Genomic DNA, 21509 nt, shown 5'->3' on the forward strand with positions numbered 1-21509 from the left:
CGGCAGGAGGTAGATGTAAGGGAACCACAAAACCATAACACCTGCCCTTGCCCCACTACAGTCAGCTTAGAGCTTCATTCTCCTGATTAGGGGAAAATAAGGATAGTCGGATCCTTTGCTAGATTACCAGATATCCTATCCATAATTTTAATCCTTGGTCTCCAAGTTTGGGAATTGAAAGGTACACTAAAGACTGACTCCCAAAGGAGGCCAGCTCCCACATGCCATCTCAGTCCATGGGGAGGATGCTCCCAGCTGCCACCAGTTGTAACATGGATTCTAACAAATATGGGCCAGCGAATCTTGATGATTGGCCCAGGGTCTAACCTTGCTCCCGGCCCCAGCAGCTTTAGGGTGCTGCGATCGAGTCTACAGTCTCTCCCGTGATTTGCTTTAGCCAGGATGGGATTTACGAAACCCTAGTGTAGTGGCATTTAGAGTGGGGCCGCCATGCACCCTTGGGTAGAAGTAAACACGCTGGCTTTGACTGAGCTCACGTGCTAAAAATGCAGTGTAGCTGCGGCAGCAAGGGCTAGCTACCCCTGTACGGTCCTGTCCAAGATCCTAGGTATGTACTTGGGCAGGTAGCCTGAGTTGCTGTGGCTACACATTGCTGTTATCAGCTTGATCAGAACTAGCACCTGTATGTCCACACAAGCCCGGAAATTACCCCTCCAAGCTGCAGGGTGGACGTACCTTGAGTTTAGTGAGTCTGGAAGCTGCAGCATCATGTCTGTGTCTGGCATCCTAAATGAAAGAAATCCCTTTTATCTTCATTGCAACTGAGTAATGCCTCTCTTTTACTGCAAAAGACCCTGCATGGGCTCCTTGGACAACATTGTAAGCTCAGGGGCTGCTGTAATGTCTCGCAGAGCAGCAGCTCTCACGTTTCCCAGATGTCTGTACCCCTTCAGGGGTCTGATTGGTCTTGCGTACCCCAAGTTACTCACTTAAAAACTACTTGCTTACACAATCAGACATAAAAATACAAGAGTCACGGCCCACTGTTATTGAAAAAATGCTGACGTTCTCATTTGTACCTTTATAATTATAAACTAAATCCATTGGACTATAAATATTGTACTTACATTTCAGTGTATGCTCTATAAAGCAGTATAGACAAGTCATTGGCTGTATGAAATTTTAGTGTGTGCCGACTTGGCTAGTGCTTTTTAGGTCACCCATTGTAAAACTAGGCAAATCTCTAGATGAGTTGATCTGCCCCCTAGAAGGCCCCTGCGGCCCCCAGGGGTACGTGAACCCCTGGCTGAGAACCACTGTCACAGCGGGTAGTAGAAGCTCTGAGGCCAGACCATGGGAGGCTTTTGTCCCATGGGAGGGTGAGAATTACATGCTGGGCCTAACTGCTTAAACAAAAAGGCCATCTGTGTTGATCTCTCTCCATTTTTAATACAGGCTGGGGGTGGGGAAGGAGGGATAGTGCAAGGAGATCAGGTTTAAATAGAACCAGACAACTGACCTGCCCACTTCCTGAGGAAATGAACATGGGAAGCTGACCCCTCTGCTCCCCACCACCAGCACATGGAAATGGAAGACAGCCTCTGCCCACCCCTTTTAGAACCGTGTGGGTGGGGATACTGACTCCGTTAATAACATCAGCAGGAGGTGCTAATTGCAGCAGGAACGGGATCTTTGCCCAAAGAATAATAGGCCTTGGCCTTCAATTTGCTCTTTGGCTTAATTATTTCTCTCAGTCTCTTTCAAAAGTATTATGAGTCTTTTGAGAAATCAGAAGGAAGAATCCAAGCGAAACCTCCAAGCCAAGTCTCCCCCACCCCCGCCTTTCCCTGGCCGGCCGTTAACACGGTAACACGGGCGAGGAATGATGGCAAAGAAAACAGCTCCTTGTATAGAGCTAATCTCTGATCCCCTCTGGACCTCCTACACCACCTCAAACCATTCAAACAAGAAAAGGGGAGGGGGAAAGATTTTGCTTTGTCTCCTCAGAACTGGTGGTGCCTAAACGGAAGGCAGAAAAATAATCACTCCATTTATGAGGGGGGATAGACGTGTGAGCTTTGCCTGAGATTTCCAAAGGTATCTAAGCGACTTAGGCTCCTAAATAACTTTTGAAAATGGACTTAGGCAGCTAGGGAGCTAAATCTCATTAAAAGACAAGGTTCCTATGGCCTCAATGGCAGATTGTAAAAGGTATTTTGGTACCTACAGATGGAGATACATGGTTTTGAAAATCCCCCTGGGCTGCTATGTGCCTAACTGACTAGGCCTCCTTGATGCTACAGTAATACAAATAATAGGTGCCGAAGGTCTAGATGCTCAAAGGTATTAGGTGCCTAATTCCCATGGGAGTTGGGTACCTAAATACCTTTGAGGATCTGGGCCTATGGCCCTGGAACTTGGGCACTTTTGAAAAATTTTACCCTTAGTCTTTAACTTTCTTTTTGTTTGGATTTCTGATAGATACGAATGTTAAATGCATCCAAAGGATTATCAGTGCTGGCTGACCCAACGGCTGGAGCACAGGACTGGCAGGTAGGAATTCCTCGTCCCAGCTTGTTAGTTTGCGGCAAGATCTCCAGCAAGTACCCTTTCTCTATGCTTCAGTCTCTCCTCCTGTAAAGTGGGGATAATGGTACTTAACTACCTCGCAGGCTGTTGTGGGGAAGTTGTCAGGTGCTGTGCAGAGGCTTCAATCCACAAATATCACACTTTGCGTTTGAGAGTCAGACAGAAAAAAAAGTGGTAAAAACGCATGCAGAAAAGCAACAAGAATGCTATCAGCAGAACGAACTTGTTACCACTGTGGGTGCTTAAGTGATTATCTCACTGGGAGATCTGGACGTTTTAGTGAGCTACCCGCTTTGTCATTTGTGCTACTCACATGAATCTTTTGTATGGAAACAGAGAAAATCGTTTGCTTTTTCTTTCTCTCCAAACAGCTGCGACCCGTGAGCTGACTGTAAACATCTGGACGCACAGTTTCTTCTTTTCCCACACGCTTTGCCCTAACACGTTCCATTTCCTTTCCTTAAACTTGTCTGGTCCGCATCCTCTTCTGCAGTGCTCCTGGGAAGCCAGGAGAGGATACTTCTATTTGTCCAACAAGCTCCTCTATCTGTGGTGCCATTCAACTCTTCTCTCAAACCTGTTAGCATTTCTTTCTCATTCATCTTTATTGGAAGGTTCTTTAAGCATCAGCAATCGCAGTATATGCCAGCACAATATGCTGTGAGCTCCAGTAGCTCTTCCTGTAAACACACCCGGAATATGTTGTAATGCCTACACCAGGGGTTCTCAAACTGGGGGTCAGGACCCCTCCAGGGGTCACAAGGCTATTACATGGGGGTCGCGAGCTGATAGCCTCCACCCCATACCCCACTTTGCCTCCAGCATTTATAATAGTGTTAAATATAGTAAAATGTTTTTAATTTATATGGGGGGGGGTTGCACTTAGAGGCTTGCTATGTGAAAGAGGTCACCAGTAAAAAAGTTTGAGTACCATTGGCCTACACACATGCGTGCATATCCAAGGTAGAACTAAAACAGACAGGAGACGAATATGAGGGAATACAAGAGGGGCTGTTGCCAACTTGCACATTTAATGCAAATCTCGTGATATCTGGTGTGTTTCTTAAAGGCCCAGCTGCCAGAGTCATGGTATTTATGTGAAACTGTCAGCTTTAATTGAAAACAAATAAAAGTACGTTTCTGGCCTTCATGGCTACAAAGCTTGAAAATGTGACTCCTAAAGGCTCAAAAGTCAGAAGGCAAACTAACAAAAAAACAACAACAAATTAGTACATTTTACAAATCTAATTATTTTTAAGCCAATTGTGTGATTTATGGGGAGGGATCACTCATTAATCTTTCATGTTTGGAGCTGGCAGTGCTGCAGGAGTGTACAGGAGAATGAAAGATACAGAGAACGTTAAGTCTGGTGCTCTTTTTTCATAACATAATTTTAACATCCTGTTTCTGTCTTGTTAACTGAACAAGACACAGTCTCTTACTGTAGCTAAATTCATACTAGATGTAATTCCGTTGGCTTTACAGCGAGGACGAATTGCGGCCAATATGTTCACAACCTCAGACCATTGTAACAGGCAGCAGAGTTTGCTTGTGCTAGTCTTCTTCTGAGGTCCTAATGTGCTCACTTGCTAATTTTAAAGCTGCAAACAGAGTGCTAAATAACATCCCTCACAATGTATAATATTCCACCTTTGATTTATAATTCTAAATTCTGCTGCGAATAAAAATGAAGTTCCCACTTTCTCTGCTTTGAAAGTCCTTTTTGATCTCTCAAGTCCCGCCTCCTAGCTTTGCATCTCTGGGCTCAGAGCAGGGAAAAGAGGAAAACGATTTATGAGTCATGAAATGTAAGTCCTCTTTAAACCCATCTTCTTTGAGAATTTGCTTCCACTCCTGTGTACCAGACAAAGCTGCCGGCATGCCTCTGTTTGAAGATTTGGAATGGGCTGCCTTGGAAGAGAGCTGGTAGCATTTTTCCACAGCTATAGGTCATCCTGTATGTTAAGTTTTAGCAAGTTTCCACAAACTATCTATGCAAACTGTACTAGCTCCAGAATTCTGTGCTAGCAGGTACCTCTAATATACATATAGTTGTGACCCTAATTTAGCATAACTTGTTTGAGGAACAGCGCATCAAACATTTAGTCCTGCCATGAGGGCAGGGCACTGGATTAGATTACCTCTGCTCTCCAGGTCCCTTCCAGTCCTATGTTTCTATGATTTGTATGGGCTGAGTCTCTTTCATCTTTTTTTAAACTGTTTTCCAGTTTTTCTGGTCTCTGTCTCACATTCAAAGCATACATTTTACCATTGATGCATCCTCCAATGAAATCATGCATGCTTTTGATGTATCATTGAAGCCAGATTCTCCAAACATTTCCCCAGCTGAAGAGTTTGTACCTTCTACAGCGTCTGAGTTTTCGTCTTGAGGATATGGGGGCGGGAAATTGCTGGTAGCAGCATGCTCACTGGTGGTGGGCTGTTTTGAAAGAAGTCAGTTTTCTTTCCTTTGGGGATTCATTTTCTGTATATTCGCATTTTAAGATAGAGAAGGAACTCACCACTCACTGGTGTATGTTTTGTTCTCATTTAATGGGTCCTCATACACATGTTGCTGATTTTGGAAGCATCCACCATGATGGATTGTTGCCTAAATGGCCATCTATCCCCCCCATTAGCATTTCTACTGCACGTCTTTATTACTTGTATGCCAGTAATGCACAGAGATCCCTAGCAGTATCAGGGCCCCATTTTACTGGGCCCCATACAGCCACACGGTAAGAGACGCTCCCTGCCCGGAAGCATTTACAATCTAAAGAGACAAGACAGGCTGGAAGAAAGATAGTAGTAGCCTCCTTTTACAAATGGAGATTTGAAACATGGAGGCTAGATCTACACAGCAAAAAATCCATGGCAGCGAGGCTCAGAGCCTGGGTCAACCAACTCAGGCTCATGCTATGGAAAAATAACCGTGCAAACGTTCGGGCTGGAGCTCTAAGCCCCTCCTGCCTCACCAGGCTTCAGAGCCCAGCCCAAGCTCAAATGTTTATGTTGCAGTTTTTAGCCCCCAGCGTGAGCCCAAGTCAGTTGACCCAGACTCAGCCTCGCTGCCGAGGTCACAGAGGAAGTGCGTGGCAGCCCCCAGAACTGAACTCTGCTTCCTACTCCCTTCCCCATAAGACCATCCTGACCCCCCTCATTCCAGGGCTTGCAGACCGTTTGTGTTCTGGGCTGCACTTTTGCCAGTGGCGTGTCCTTTCTAGTGTGCTTCAGGAAACTTGCATGGTTTTGATTTTAAAAGGCCCACGAAATATTTGGCAAACCATCAGTCTCCGCTGTGGTCTTCTCTCTTTTGGTATTTAAAAACAAATGTAACAACCAACTGAGATATTTAACTTGGAAATGTGGCAGCTGTGCGGAGGAGCTCAGGAACTATTTCTGAACACAATGTCATGAGATTTTTTTCATAGAACAATTACAATCTGTCTGCTTAATAATAATACCTATCATAGACAGCATTGTTCTATCTTGTGAACATTCATTAATTCTCACAACCCCCTCTGAGACTGGATTATCCACATTATATAGATGGAGAAACTAAAGCCTATATTTTCAACAGGGCCACTCGTTTTGACTAGCTGTTTTTACATGACTAATTTAATACACTGTAAGCCTGATTTTTATGAACATAGGAACTGCAAGACTGGATCAAACCTGAGATCCATCTTGCCTTGTATACGATCTCCACCGGTGGCCAGCACCAAATCTTCAGAGGAAGGTATAAGAACTTTGCAGTGGGCTGTAGTGAGATAATCTTCCCCTGGCATTAGGTCTCCTCTTAATCTCTGATCATTAAAGACTGTTTTAAGCCCAGGAACATGAGGGTTAATATCCCTTCCAGAGTTTGTTGGTGATTATAACGCTGCATATTGTTATCCATATCAATGTTCAATCCCCTTTTGAAACTTCCTAGATTCTTGGCCTCAATGACTTCCCGTGGCAGATTTCCAACCTGATTGTGTGAAAAAATATTTCCTTTTACTGTTTCTGCACTTGGCACCTTCAGCGATACTGAACACGGACAACTCCTAGTGAAGTCACTGGGTGCACAACACCTTTAAAAGTTAGGCCTGCACTCAAGTGGGGCACCCCAAAATTTAAGCACTTAAAATAGTCCCCGATCCTGCTAGTCATTATGCCCACGTAGAGCCCCACTGAGTTCATAGATTCTTAAGGCTAGACAGTTCCATTTTGATCTTCTAGTCTGATTCTCCTAACACGGGCCAAGGAACTGCACCTATTTCTGTATCAAGTCTATAGCTTATTGGTGAGATAGGTTAAATCTTTTAGAAAAACATCCAGTCTTGATTTAGTCATAGAGTTTAAGGCCACAAGGGCCTATTAGATCATCCAGTCTCATCTCACTGACTGTTAACTTTCACCCAGTTATCTCCATACTGAGCCCAGTATCTTGTCTTTGATTAAAGTGTAATTTACATTTGGCAAAAGTATATCTTCCAGAAAGGCATGCAGTCTTGATTTTAAGACATCAAGGGATGGAGAATCCACCATGTGCCTTGGAAGTTTGTTCCAGTGGTAAATCACTGTTTAAATATATATATATATATTAATAATATATATATTAATATATAGTGTCTAATTTTGTTCCAATGATTATTTACCTTCATTGTTAAAAATTTGCACCTTATTTCTAGTCTGAATATGCCTACTCTCAGGTTCCAACCATTGGATCTCATGACTTTTTCTGATAAAGAGCCATCTATCAAAAATCTTTTCCTCACGTAGACATTTGTAGACTGTGCTCAAGTCACCTCTTAACCTTCTCTTGAATAAATCAGGGTGAGCTTCCATAGTCTCTCAGTAGAAGGCATGTTTTCCAGTACATAAATCATTCATGTGTCTCTTTTCTGAACTCTTTCCAATTTTTCAATATCCCTTTGAAAGTGTGGACCCCGACACTGGACATAATATTCGAATAATGGTCTGACTGATGTCACATACAGAGGTAGTACCACCTCCCTGCTCCTACTTTATATTCCCCTGCTCATATATCCAAGGATCATAACCTCCCTCTTAGCTACAGCCTCACATGGGCAGCTCAGGTTCAACTGGCATCACTATCTACCATGAACCCTAAGTACTTCTCTGAGTCACAGCTTTCCAGAATACACTCATATCTCTTACAAGCGTAACCTTCATTCTTATTTCCTGGTTGTGTGAGCTTTGCTGTAATTGGAATAGAGAAAAGAAGTTTTGAATTATACAACAAAAGAAGAATTTCTGCCAGCTACAGCCCAGAAAAATCAAACCCAATTTCACCCGTGAATATCTTTCAGGAAACCATAAATGCCCATTCGCATCATCCCCCCTCCTTCATTTATTCCTACCAATGGAAAGTGCAAGAGAAGGGATCAGATCAGTGAAGCTATGTCTACATTGCAAGCTGAGATGTGATTACTGCATGGGTAGACATACCCACACTAATTATCTGCACTAGCATGTCTAAAAACAGCAATGTAGATAGATAGGGCAACAGGGGGCTCAGAGCAAGACAAGCGCAGCTGGGACCCTGAGCATACACTCACATTGCTAAGTTATGCCACTATGTTTACCGTCATTTTTAGCTGTAGCTAAGAGGAAGGTATGTCTAGCCATGCTACAATCACACCCGGGATTACACTGCAGACGAACCCGGAGACTTAGAACTCCTGGGTTCTAGTGTCAGCTCTGCCGCCAACTAGCTGTTTGGCTTTGGGCAAATTACTGACTCAGTTTACACATCTGTCAAGTGTTTTGTAGCTGTAAAGCAGCACATAAGGGCTTATGTATTAATGCTCTGTTTTGCTGTTACTTCTGCTAAAGACTAGGGTAATCGACAGTATTAGCATTCAAACTACACAGTGGTCATGAAAAGACAGAGGAGGAAAAAAATCAATACGCAATAAGCATGTCGGGCTGACTTGCTCAGGAATTTTGGACCAACAGCATCTGTCTGGCACCAGCAACTACCAGGCAAGAAAATGCAAATCTTCCCATCACAGTCAGCAGCTCTCCTTGATTTAGACTCGTTTAATAAGAGTAGGATTTACAGATTTGTCTCTTGCTTTTACCTGGAACAAGGACTGAAGTTCTTTTGTAAAATAACAAAAGAAAACAATCTTCTGATGTGACAGCAGAATCAATGGGCTCCTTTGCTGCAGTGAAAATTAAATGTTTTTTTGGGGGGGAAAGCGATGTGGCATTCTGAGCATGTACTGCTGTAAAGCTCAATTAATAATGTGCATGTTAATTGAAGCTTAATAATATAAATGCTTCTCAAGGAATGAACTTGAGGAGGAAAAGCTTGAGTAACTCACACATGCCTGTACCGGTGCAATCTCTTAAGATGGAACACTCATGCTAGATGGAATAATCAAGTTATACACATCTATCAAACTGGGCTGTGAGGCAGACAACTTTTAAACTAGCTGGTACAGAATAAATAGTGTGTGCTCCTATTTATAGATGCTTTCTTTAGTTTATAGCATCCATCAATCACGATTCCAGCCTGCATTCCAAACTCAATAGAGTGTCCCTTCACCCACCACTGAAAGGCAGCCATCTCTGGGATAGAAGGCAGGCAGTACACAACCCAGGACTGCCAATAAAATGGCCCCTTTTGTAACTCTGCCCTTTGCATTGTACTCAGAGCAGCAGAGGCTGGAAACTTCTGAAAGTGGACAGACAAATCTAGCATCCATGCTCCAGCAGGGGATTGGGAAAAATGCTTCCTTAAGAAACGCTGATATTTTTGATTGTAATTACACTACTGTATGTGTTCATTTCAGCCACGTTATAAATCTAAGCTTATCTTGACCATTTTAGGTAAGTTTCTACATGCCAGAATGAAGAGGCCTAACATAAGAGAGGGAGCTAAAAGTCTCACAGGTGCCCATACTTCAGTTGTTTCAGCAGAAAGAGGAAGAGGTGGAGAGAGAGAGGAAATAAGCAGAAGCAGCAGCGGTTGGGAGAGATGTCCAGATGCAAATATCCCCTTTCCGAATGAAACACACTCATCATGTTTCTGCTGTTTTCTCCTCTAAGCTGTTCCCCCCTCCCCGCCATCTCTCATTGTCTCTCTTCCCTTCTTCCTGTTCATATCATTCCCTGCCCAGGACATACACAGGCCTGTTCATATCAGTCCTGGTCTCTCTTTATGCTTCCCTTTCCCATCATGCTTCTCTAGACGCAGGAGAGACATGGCAGTGGTAAGAAAAGTTGCTTGTGCTCCTTCCATTCCAAGGGCCATATCTGACAAGGTCACTGGCTAGCCCTTGCCCACGAGCTGTAGCAAAGCCCCCCAGCAGCCACAAAGTCTCCTCCACCAACCCATAAGCCCCCACTTCCACTCCATTCCCAACCTTCATATGGTTGGAAGGGGAACTCCCTTTCTTTCCACCCCAGCATCCGTTTTCCATCCTCCAGGACTGCCAACACCTGTGCCTCCACCCTTGAAGGATTTAGGAGCCCAGCAGCCTTTGTTGGACTCCACCGCGGCCCACTTCCCTGACTTCCAGTGCACTGTACTGTACATATATTAACAATTCTGCATACACTGGACAGTGCTACATAAACAATCATCATTCTCAAATGTCCATGTCTCCCACAACCAGATTACATTCTGAAAGCTTTTGCCATGGAAAGACCTAGCAGTTTGTGTGTGTGGAATCCAGATTCCTAATCTGGGCAAGGAATCCATGTGCCTGGGCACTCATTTTTTAAAAATCTAGAAGGCAAGAGATAGGAGAGAATGGAGACTGGGAAAATCCATCCTACCAAATATCCTGACATGATTTTTTGCCTCCAGAAGAGCATAAAATTTAGCTGAGGGGGCAGATTCTTCACCCTGCTCAGCTTCCAGATGCCAGCTAGTACAGATTACAATAGCCCCTTGGGGCTGGGCAAAGAAACAGGGTTCATAACTATCTCTCTGACACCACCTGTTAACTGTAACAGAGAATTAGGGCCTAGATTTTGTGGGAGAGGCAAATTGTCTCCATTTTGGGTGGGGTCCAAAAGGTGGTAGTCTTTGCTGGCCATGAAAGAAATACACAGTAGTGTGTGCATACCTTAGGCAACTTACTCCATTGATCACATCATGTTTCCACTCTGAAACTTGTTGACATCAGCTATCTAAGATAATGCATTTGGAGGTACACTATTTCCTCTGACCCTATCAGTTCTCACACAGGAGCGGTGTCAGGCAGGGGCAGTAGTTGGATGAATGATTCAGTAGAGTGCTTTCTCCTCTAAATCAATGCCCCTTAACGGGCGCCGTGTTGCTGCCCATTAAGGTTTAGATGAATCATAAAATGTAGAAGCTAGCCACTAAACACTGCTCATTTTCAGGTGTTCTGGCCCATGATGCTAACCTAAATTCCCCTGCTGTTTCAACTGCATATAGGGCTCCTTATGTCCTGCCCTAAACTATTATGTGACATTTTCCATGCTGCTAAACAGGAGCTACATTTGCCCCCAGATGTAGTTGGAAGCATCCCTATATTATATACCTCACAGAAATGTGGGGATGCTTCATGTATGTTTATAAAGTGCTTTGAGAGCCTTGGAAGAGAGGGTTTGCAGAAGGCCAAAGGATTATTTAGGCTGTTTTTGTCTGTCACTTTACCTAGTGTGCTGACTGAGATGGCCTTTCTCACTAGATGGTGCAAATAACAATGCATAAGCAGGTGACCAGAAATGGAATTTCATCAGAGGAGGCTCACACTGTGGCCTCTTTCATGCTGAAAAAGAATGGGACAGATCAAGAGAATCCCAGATATTAGTGCTGGCAAAGATTGGTTAGATTATCTTGTCCAGCTGTTCTACTAATAATTTCACTTGGTAATTGTCCTGTTCTGTTCTTTCTCTCTGAAGCATCTGGTACTGGCCACAGTTCGAAGACAGGATACTAGATTAGATGGATCATTGATCTGACCCAGTATGGCCATGTTTACATTCTTATGCAAAAGTTCTCCTTAAAGGTGTCTTTTCAAAGGTTTGGCCAGTCCCAAGCAATAGGGCTTCCTCAGTTCCTCAAGGAATAATTCCACAGTCCAACACATTTCATTCCCAGGGAACTCTCCATGAGTTTTACCCTAAAGTTCTCATCTCATTCATCCCATTCCTACTAGCTATTGTCCCCTCAGGCGCCTTCCATCAACACCACTAACCCCGACTGAACAAGATGGTTTGTTTGCACATAGAAGACAATCCCTTTCACTCCCAGGCTGTGAGAGAGACCCCAGGAGAACCACCAGCTCCTGTCTCCCTATTCCTGCCTCTTTCATCATCCCCCTCCTCACTTTGCCCCCTCCCATCACCACTCAGCCCATCCTTCCCTCCCCTAGGCACTCCTCCTCATCCGCCCACTCTCCTCCCTGCCTTCTTCCATCATTCCTTAGCCCCAATTCCCTCATCAGCTTCCCCTCACCATCTGTACCCCATTCTCTTCCCTCACTCAGGCCCTTCCCCTCCTGAGCCCCCTCCCCTCAGCCCCTTGCTCGCTCCCCTCCCTGCCCCATCAGCCCCCTCTTCTACTCAGCTCCCTCCCCTCATCCCCCCTCCCTTCCACTCATCCCTTCCTCTTCCTCACTCCCCTCCCTGCCCCATCAGCCCCCTCTTCTACTCCTCAGCTCCCTCCCCTCCTGAGCCCCCCATTCCCCTCCTGAGCCCCCTCCCCTCAGCCCCCCATTCCCCTCCTGAGCCCCCTCCCCTCAGCCCCTTGCTCGCTCCACTCCCAGCCCCATCAGCCCCCCCTTCTACTCCTCAGCTCCCTCCCCTCAGCCCCCCATTCCCCTCCTAAGCCCCCTCCCCTCAGCCCCTTCCTCGCTCCCCTCCCTGCCCCATCAGCCCCCTCTTCTACTCCTCAGCTCCCTCCCCTCCTGAGCCCCCCATTCCCCTCCTGATCCCCCTCCCCTCAGCCCCTTGCTCGCTCCCCTCCCTGCCCCATCAGCCCCCCCTTCTACTCCTCAGCCCCCTCCCCTCCCTGCTCCCCTGAGCCCCCTCCCCTCAGCCCCCCATTCACCTCCCTGCCCCCTCAGTCCCCTAGCCTCCTTCCCCTCCCCCATCAGCCTATTCTCCTCCGTCCCCGCCCCCTCCTCAGGCCCCCATTCCCCTCAGCCCCACCAACCCCCTCCCCTTCGCCGCAGTGGCGCTGGCACTGCGCATGCGTGCCCGCGGCGGCGGCTCCCAAATGGGGGGGGGGGGAGGCCGCTCGCGCGGCCAGCGCGCGCCAGCTAGGAGAGCGAGCACAGCTCGCCCCCTTTGACCCCGCCCACAGCCGCTCGGACGCTCCCCTCTCCTACCTCATTGGCTGAGGCTGGCTGGAAGGCGTTAGCCCGAGTCCCTTTCCTTAGCTCCCATTGGCTGAGAGCGCGAACCCTGTGGCTGCGAGGAGGGGGGAAGGGAGAGCCCTGCGGTACCATTGGTTGCCGCTCCTAAAGGAGTGGGCGCGGTTCCATCGGGACCGTCTCAGCTCGTTGGCCGAGTCAGGCGTCAGGTTTCTTCCCATTGGATGAGGGCGCTTGGGGCTCCACCCTCCCTGGCTGACGGAGGGGAGGAGCGCGAACCACCCTCGTTGCTCCGATTGGCTGTGCCACTCAGACGCGCACGCGCCGATGGGGGAGGGGTGGGTCGGTGGAGCGCGAGCCCCGCTAGGTCCCTGCCTGTGACCAAGGCTGCTGCGAAGCGCGCGCGGCGGAGTCGGATCGCGGGCGCGCGAGCTGCTGTCTGCCGCGGGAGCGCGCGCGAGGGGGAGCTCGAGCGTCTCCCTCACACACAGCGGCGGCAGCGGCGGCTCCTTTGTCCCCCCAGAAGGAGACCTCGGGCTGCCCGCCCGCCCGCTCGCTCCCCGGCGGGGATGGAGCCCGCGAGCGGCTCCTCCAGGGACGGGCACGGTAAGTCCGGGCGGCCTGAAGCGCCGCGTGGGGGGGCGGCCGGCCGGCCGGCGCCCCCATTGAATGAAATGGCGGGGAGGAGCGAGGCGCTGAGGGGGCTACGGCGGCCCGGGCGGGTCAAGAGACCTCCGTGATTCCCTTTGCGAGAGATCGGCCCGCCCATTGGGGGGGGTAGGGGAGCAATTAATACCCCCCCCACAGTACTCTCGCCCCTCCCCCCACCGGCATCCTCCCGTCCCCGGGGCCCTGCCCCCATTGACACCCCCATCCCTGGGGCCCTGCCCCCACTAGCATCCTCCTTGCCACCACCCTTGGGGCCCTGCCCCCCACTAACCCTCGCACCCCCGTTGACACCCCTGTCCCTGGAGCCCTGCCCCCTTTAACTCCCGCACCCACATCCCTATTACCCCCCCCTTACCGGCACTCCCATTCCTGGGGCCCTGCCCCCATTAGCATCCTCCCTTCCCCCATCACTGGGGCACTGCCCCCATTAACCCCGCCATTCCTTGCTACATTCCCCTCATCAGCATCTCTCATCCATGAGGCACTGCCCTCCATTAGCATCCTCTCTTCCCCCATCCATTGCCCCTCACCCCATTGATACCCCGTATCTGGTACACTTCCCTCTTCCCCCCCTTATCATCCTTTCTTCCCCCATCAGCATCCCCACCCTGGGGCACTGCCCCCCGCTAATATTGTCCCTTCCCCCATGAGCACCACCCTCCCTGGGGCATTACCCCATATCCCCAGGGCACTGCCCCCATTAACACCTGCATACCTGGTACACTCCCCCTCGTTATCATTTCTCCCCCATTAGCACCCTCATCCTTAGTGCATTGCACCCTGCTCGCATCTCTTCTGTCCCTATCAGCACCCCCATCTCTGGGGCACTGCCTCCATTAGCATTTCCATTCATTCTGGGGTTCTGCCCCTCCATCAGCGTTGGCCCCTCCTCAAGCATACTGTCCATTAGCATCAACCCCTCCTGCCACCCCCATTCATTAACAACCCTCTCCATCCTCCCCCCAGTACTGCCCCACCCAGGGGCTGTGTCCCCTCCTTAAGTCAGCCTCTTTCTTGCATCCTTTCTCCTAGTGATACTGTGCCTCCACCTCATTAGCATCCCCCTCCACCCAGGAATACTGTCCTTTCCAAGCTCCTCAGTATGTTTAGGCTGGGGTGCTTCCCCACCATCAGTATCTGTTATCCCATCCACTCTACCCCAAGGTTACTGCCCCCCATAAGTATCTCCTACCCCGGGTGAACCAGTTTCTCCCATCAGCATCTCCCCCTTCTCTTGGGGTACCGCCTCTATTTTAGTATCCTTCCTCCTGCCAGGGGACATGCCTCCATTAATTGTTTCCTCACCTCATTCTAGGGATCCCGTCCTCACTACCATCACCTGCCCTGCCCCAAGGAACTGCTTTTCCCCATCTCTCCCCTCTGGCCCTCCAGCTTGCTGTTCTGCCCTCCAGAGCTATACCCCCCCCTTCTCCTTCATGTGGTGGGAGGGGCTTGGCCTTAGATCATCCAGGCTGGACCTCCTACACATGTGCATGCTTTCCATTCAAGTATATATTGTGGGGAGGATTCAGATTTTCCACCTGCCTGGGACAGATCCACAGAATCAAGTCCAGTCACTTGTGCTTGCAAGAAGGGCTAGAAATCCTATCCCCTAGCTGTATCCCATTGCCCATGCTCCCACTTCCTGGAGAGACACCCTTGCTCTCATGTGTTGGGGTAGGAGGTTGAAAGGTGCACTGTTAGCAGCAGCAACTGCACCAAATAGGCACATAACCACGGACAAAGTCCATTGTCAGATGTGTTGTGGGAAGGGGTGAAAAAGAATTGCCCCAGTTCCACTCAGCTCATTTACATGAATTTGAGGGCAGGGGCGATTTAAAGAGGATCTGCTCACAAAGCCAATTCATAACCACCCCCTCTGCCCACAGCATTCTCTTCCCCGCCCCCATGGTTTTCTGATACACACAAAGCACATTTAAATATGAATGGGTTCAATATGTAGCACAACTTCCAATTGGAAATAAAGGCAATATTTACGGATGCCCCAATATTCTAATGGTGGATTTTAACTGTTCTCCTTTCTCTCCTATTTTGGGGGCAAATTTGTATTGCCTTTGTTGGTCACACAGCAGTTAACAATGTAGTCTATTGTTTTAAGGCAGAGGCTCTTTTGTTACATTTTGTAACATGTAGCAGGTTTTTAATAACTGTCAGATATATTGGCTGACACTTATTTTTGTGGTGTGTGTTTCTGGTGATCATTCAAATAAAAAGTGTCTTAATTCAGCATTCAAAACCTGCAGTATCTTAAAAAATGTAGGGCATTTTGTGATGTGTATAAACTTGACACATACTAGCCTACGTTTAAGTCAGAGACATTTAACTGTATATTAAATAATATCTAGTTCTAAATGTTAGATGTTTTTTACAAATGTTTTCTCCCTCATTCCCATCTTTGAGAGATAAATTACCCTAAGTATTTGAATTTCTCTTCTGCATAATTGTTTTAATGTCCAGATATTAGGTACAATATCTTTATTTTAAAGTGCAACCCAATTTTCTGCATGTCTCCTTCAGAGATGGAGGAGAGTGACAGAGATTTGACATTTGCTGGAAGGATGTCTTCAGGTTTTTCACTTCCTTTTTGATTGGTAGACTGGATGTATATCTTCATATGTTTTGCATTCATCTTTTCTTTGGTCCCTCAGTGTAATGATGGATAAATGGTATGTAGCTTGTTCAGATCGCTGTGACTGTGCTTTGCTAATCTTCTTGCCATTAAAATATGAAAGGGGATAGGCAAGTTAACTGAGAGAATTTGTTAATTTTCTGTGTTAAAATAATTTATATTTTCCTGTTTCAAAGATCAGAATCTAAAGAGAAGCAGAAGTGGGGATATAATTAAAGGATTTGTGCAGCTGTTTTTTAAAATTCATGAGTTGCATTAAGATCATATAAAATGAGTGGCTTTTAAGTGTCTTGTAGCATATTTGATTACCTTTCTACACAGGTTGGGTTTTCAGCATAGTGGAACATGCTTATTGCAGCAGACAGTTTAAAAAGGAGGTCATCTCCAAGTGAGACTTCTGTGGCATATTTCCTTATTCTTTGCAGCTGGTGTTTTCAAAGCAGTTGGGGGGATTTGGGTGCCTGACTCCTTTGTATCCCATCCTTTGTGTAATTCAGGCATGAATATCAAGAAGAGAAAATGGGCCTTAATTTTATTTTTAGTGCCTGAATAGTTTTCAAAGGTTTTAAACCTTCCCGTGACTTTTATTCCTGTGTAATGAGAATTCTGCTATCATTTTCTCTGTCAAAGAACACTCATAATTTGTAATGTATCAGTTTTGTTTATAAAAGATACTTTAGCAAATAACTGTTCAAATTGTAAATGCTTAGTTTGTTAACCAACTAAAACAGTAAAATTTTTGAAGCAAGCAAGTTTTTTTTCAGACTAGATAATTAAAAACATAAGAATGGCAGTGCTGGGTCAGAACAATGGTCCATCTAGCCAGTATCATGGCTCTGACAATGACCGGTGCCAGATGCTTCAGAGGGAATGAACAGAACAGGGCAATTTTGAGTGATTCATCCCCTGTCACCCAGTCCCAGCTTCTGGAGTTGGAAATTTAGGGACATGGGATTGCATCTCTGACCATCTTGACTAATAGCCATTGGTGGACCCCTCCTCCATGAACTTAGGTAATTCTCTTTTGAAGCCAGTTATGCTTTTGGTATGCACAACATCCTACGGCAACAAGTTCCACAGGTAGACTGTGCATTTTGTAAAGAAGTACTTCCTATTGTTTGTTTTTAAACCTGCTGGCTATTAATTTAATTGGTTAACTCCTAGTTCTTGTGTTTATATGAAGAGGTAAATAGTCACTTTCTCCATACCAGTCATGATTTTACAGACCTCTACCATATCTCCCCTCTTAGTTGTCTCTTTTCTAAGATGGACAGTCTGTCTTTTTTTAAATCTTTCCTTGTATGGAAGCTGTTCCATACCTTAATTTTGTGTTGCCCTTCTTTCCACCTTTTCCAGTTCTAATGTATCTTTTTTTGAAATGGGATGACCAGAACTGCACACAGTATTCAAGGTGGAGACGTACCATGGATTTATATAGCAGCATTATGATATTTTCAGTTTTATTATCTATCCCTTGCCCAGTGATTCCTAACGTCCTATTAGCCTTTTTGACTGCCGCAGCACATTGAGTGGATGTTTTCAGAGAACTATCCACAATGACTTCAAGATCTTTCTTGAGTGGTAACAGCTCATTTAGACCCCATCATTTTGTATAGTTGGGATTATGTTTTCCAATATGCATTACTTTGCATTGATCAACATTTGAATTTCATCTGCCATTTTGTTGCCCAGTCACCAAGTTTTGAGAGATCCTTTTGTATCTCTCTGCAATCAGCTTTGGCTTTAACTATTTTTTTTTCTAATTTTGTATTGTCTGAAAATTTTGCCATCTCACTGTTTACCCCTTTTCTATATCATTTGTGGACATGTTGAACAGCATAAGTCCCAGTACAAATCCTTGGAAGACCCTGCTATTTACTTTTCTCCCTTGTGGAAATTGATCATTTATTCCTACCCTTTGTTTCCTATCTTTTAAACAGTTAGTGGTCCATGAGAGGATCAGTGAATTACAACAGTCCCTTCTGGCCTTATAATATGTGAATCTAAAAATGCACCAAAATGCTTTGGAAATAGGAGAAACATTACAAACAAATAAAATGAATTAAGTATAATGTTTTCTGCGATAAAGAGGGAAGTAACAGTTTTCTGGGGTGGTACTATATTAATTTTTATTTCGATTGAAATTATGGCTATGAAATAAATAAGATGTTTTGCGTGGAGAGAAGTGTTAGATCTCTGCTGCTTTAACAAACACGTTCACGCAAAGATCATTAGTTATGATCCTTGAGTCAGTGAATACTTTATAATATTACTTTAGCACTCAGGGTTTTGGTCTAGATCAGGGCTCAGCTATGCACGGCTGTGTACAAATACAGAATTGTCCATCAATCCTGCCTATGTGAAAAGATGACTATTCTGTGAAGGGTTAGGGGAGTTGGAGACAATCACCTATATACATTTTAAACGGAATATATGGATTTTTTATAATAATTTCAATAAATGTTGAATTTACTCAGCTGCACTCATTATGTTAGAGTAGCACCTGGGACCTCCAGTCAGGGTCAGAACAAACCATTGGGTCACACTGAACAAATATTTAACATTGTCCTTAGAAAGTGTACTTTACAAACATGCAACAAAAAGACAGTCCGTGCCCTGAAGAGTGTGCAGTGCAAGTATCTGTGTGTAGTGGTTTGGAGCTGGAGAGCATAGAAACCAGAGCAGTGATGATGATCCATGCATAAAGGGCAGCATAGAAGAAAGCAAAAAGGTATTTGTGGGAGGAGTGAACAAGTGGCAGTTGAGGCTGGCATCAGTGTAAGGTATGGGTTGTGAGGAGGTAAGAGTGGATAAGTAGTAGGGGCAGAGTTGTAATGGGCCTTGGAAGTTAGACATCTTCACTAATAATAGCTGGTGCCTTTTATCAGTAGATCTCAAAGTGCTTTACAAAAGAGTTCAGTATAATTGTCCCCATTTCACAGATTGTGAAACTGCCACATGCAGTGGGGAGAAACTTGTTCAAAGTCACTGAGCAGAACATTGGCAAGCCAGGACTAGAACTCAGGTCTCTTGAGTCCAAGTCCAGTTCTCTGGCCACTAGCCACATAGCCTTCTAAACTCCCCCATTAGGGTTTCTCTCAGCCAGCTAACACAGGTTAAAACTATAACTGCCTTGTCAATGCTAGGATTACAACATGGGTTTAAAAATGCACTTTTTCTCCTCGTCCAGATGCAGCCAAAGAGGGGAATGATGTGGTCAGTGTTTTGTATGGAATAACTATTTGTTATTTGTATTGTGGAGATGCTTAGCAGCCCCAGTAACAGATCAAGACCCCATTGTGCTAGGTGCTGTACAGATATAAACAAAAATGTAATCTTGGCCCCAAAGAGCTCAGAATCTGAATAGAAGATAGATACAGATAGAGGAGGACAAGGAAACAGTGTTATATTCTCAACCCTAGAATGCAAAAGAGTAAACGAGTGACAAAAATCTCATGATACCTAGAAATGGTCATTTCCCTTAGAAGAATTTTTTCTGTATTTTAATGGAAAGACAAATAAGTTAAAATCCATTAAGTGCAGCAATTGTTAGTTTCCCATTTAGAGGCACATAGCACAAATTGTATTAACATTCAGTAGCACACTTGTGTCTGACTCTCCACCAGCAAAACTTGTTTGAGTGAAATGCAGCAGTTCTTATAGCATTAGAAAGTCTGAAAGGAGGTGAGCCAGTCATTTTGCATCTTGACAAAGCAGATCTATTTATTGGATAAACACGAGTTTTAGACAGAATAATAATGATCAGTTTTCTTCTACAGCACTGGATTAAAAACTGGTAATCCTGAGACCTCAATCCCTCCATCATCACCACATGGATTCTGGGCTGTGAGATATCAGAGACCTCAATGTCCACAGGTAAGTTCTGGGCTGCTGACTTGTTCATCTCTGGTCCAGTATTGATATTTTCCATGCTACAGAGGTGAGTTTTAATTATTGTTTATTGAAATATCACTTAGCTGACATTAGAAAATGGAATCTCTTTCAATTTCAGTCATGTTAGAATATATGTTTTGAGGAGCATAGAACGCCGGGGAGAGAGAATCTTAGTGTTGCCGCATTTTCAAATCTGTAGTGAACTGAACTGGGCATCCTGTTAGAAAAATGAGGCTGTAGTGTCATTTCAAGTCTCTTTGATTCCTTTGTTGGTTCTAAGAGCAGGCTTTCTTTCTAGCTAGAGCACTTAAATTACATTCATATTCCTTGAAGTACAGTATCATCATTTCATTTCAGTGCATTTGCTCAAAGCAGTATTTTGTCCTTGAAAGCATTTGAAATCCTAGTATGGTAAAACCGGCAGATCACATTATCTGTTGACAGCAAGAGAATGAAATACATAACTTACAACTGTGCCAATAAAGAATATGTCTCTTCATTAATTTCATTGACCATTTGTAAGCTGCAGGTTTGTAGGTTAGCCATTGCAGGCTCTGAATCTCCTGCAGTGAATTTGGGCTCAGTCTTTTGTAGGTAATTGGGTAGTGTCCTCCTTTTTTGTCAAAATAGATATTTAATTGTTCTTTGTTTTCCATTAGCTGTTGGGGGTGGTGGGGAGAAGTTGTATGGGTATGTTTTGGGGCTTTATTGTGTGCTTTTTTTTTTTTCTGAGGAAAGGGAAGAGGAAAATGTGTAATGGCATGTCAGAAATTTGTAAGATTTCTGAGGAATGGAGAGAGACATGAGTGGAAAGACAATAGTCTAAGTACAAATGCCAGAAATCCATCTACAGATGAACAAAAACTATGCTAAATGATGGACTTTGACTTTCTGGCTTTTGTTTGGAATGTCTGTCACTGGACACTAGTCATTTTAAAGATGTAACTTTTAAGCAGATAAGTCTCACTGTAATCAGTTGGCTGCTCCGTGCAGCACGAAAGAGATACAGCTATAAAAGTTTAACTTAATTCCATGTGACAGTGAAAATAGGTGCAGCTGACAAATGCAGTTTCTGCTTCCAAGGACTTAGCCACTTAAGTGTGTTTACATGTACACACAAGAAATAAACTAAATCCAGAACTTAAAATATCCAAAGGTTTAACTAACATTTTGAGTAGGCTCTTTAATATTGCTTTGCTTTTGTTCTGAATGGGAATATTCTAAACCTTAAGAATCCTAAGGTTTAACCACTAATGTTGCATGACTTTGCATTGCTTGATAACTGTTCTGTGAGCAGGATCCTAATGAAAGGTATCTTTAGAGTGGAAAAGAATCCATAATGTACTAAAATGTGCATTCTTCTAATGGAGCAAGACTATTTGCACTGAATCAAAATCTTACCAGGAAGAAAATCTAGTTCGTGGCTGGCTAGCCAT

At 45.2% G+C, this 21509-nt stretch overlaps 1 protein-coding gene across 11 annotated transcripts in view; it reads left to right on the forward strand.

Moving 5' to 3' along the window:
• The window catches only part of SMARCA4 (SWI/SNF related, matrix associated, actin dependent regulator of chromatin, subfamily a, member 4), a 90047-nt gene that overhangs the window by 12402 nt on the left and 56136 nt on the right, over positions 1 to 21509 (forward strand). For 9 of the 11 annotated variants that reach the window (XM_030545895.1, XM_030545900.1, XM_030545898.1 and 6 more), the window contains exons 1-2: positions 13323 to 13466; positions 19959 to 20055. The gene's annotated coding sequence lies outside the window, so the exon portion shown is untranslated. Of the gene's footprint in view, positions 1 to 2442; positions 2515 to 13322; positions 13467 to 19958; positions 20056 to 21509 lie in introns of those variants that run through there. The other 2 variants (XM_030545897.1, XM_030545896.1) reach the window with 1 other exon arrangement.

This window comes from Gopherus evgoodei, unplaced genomic scaffold (genome assembly GCF_007399415.2).
Source record: "Gopherus evgoodei ecotype Sinaloan lineage unplaced genomic scaffold, rGopEvg1_v1.p scaffold_40_arrow_ctg1, whole genome shotgun sequence".
NCBI classification, from domain to species: domain Eukaryota; kingdom Metazoa; phylum Chordata; order Testudines; family Testudinidae; genus Gopherus; species Gopherus evgoodei.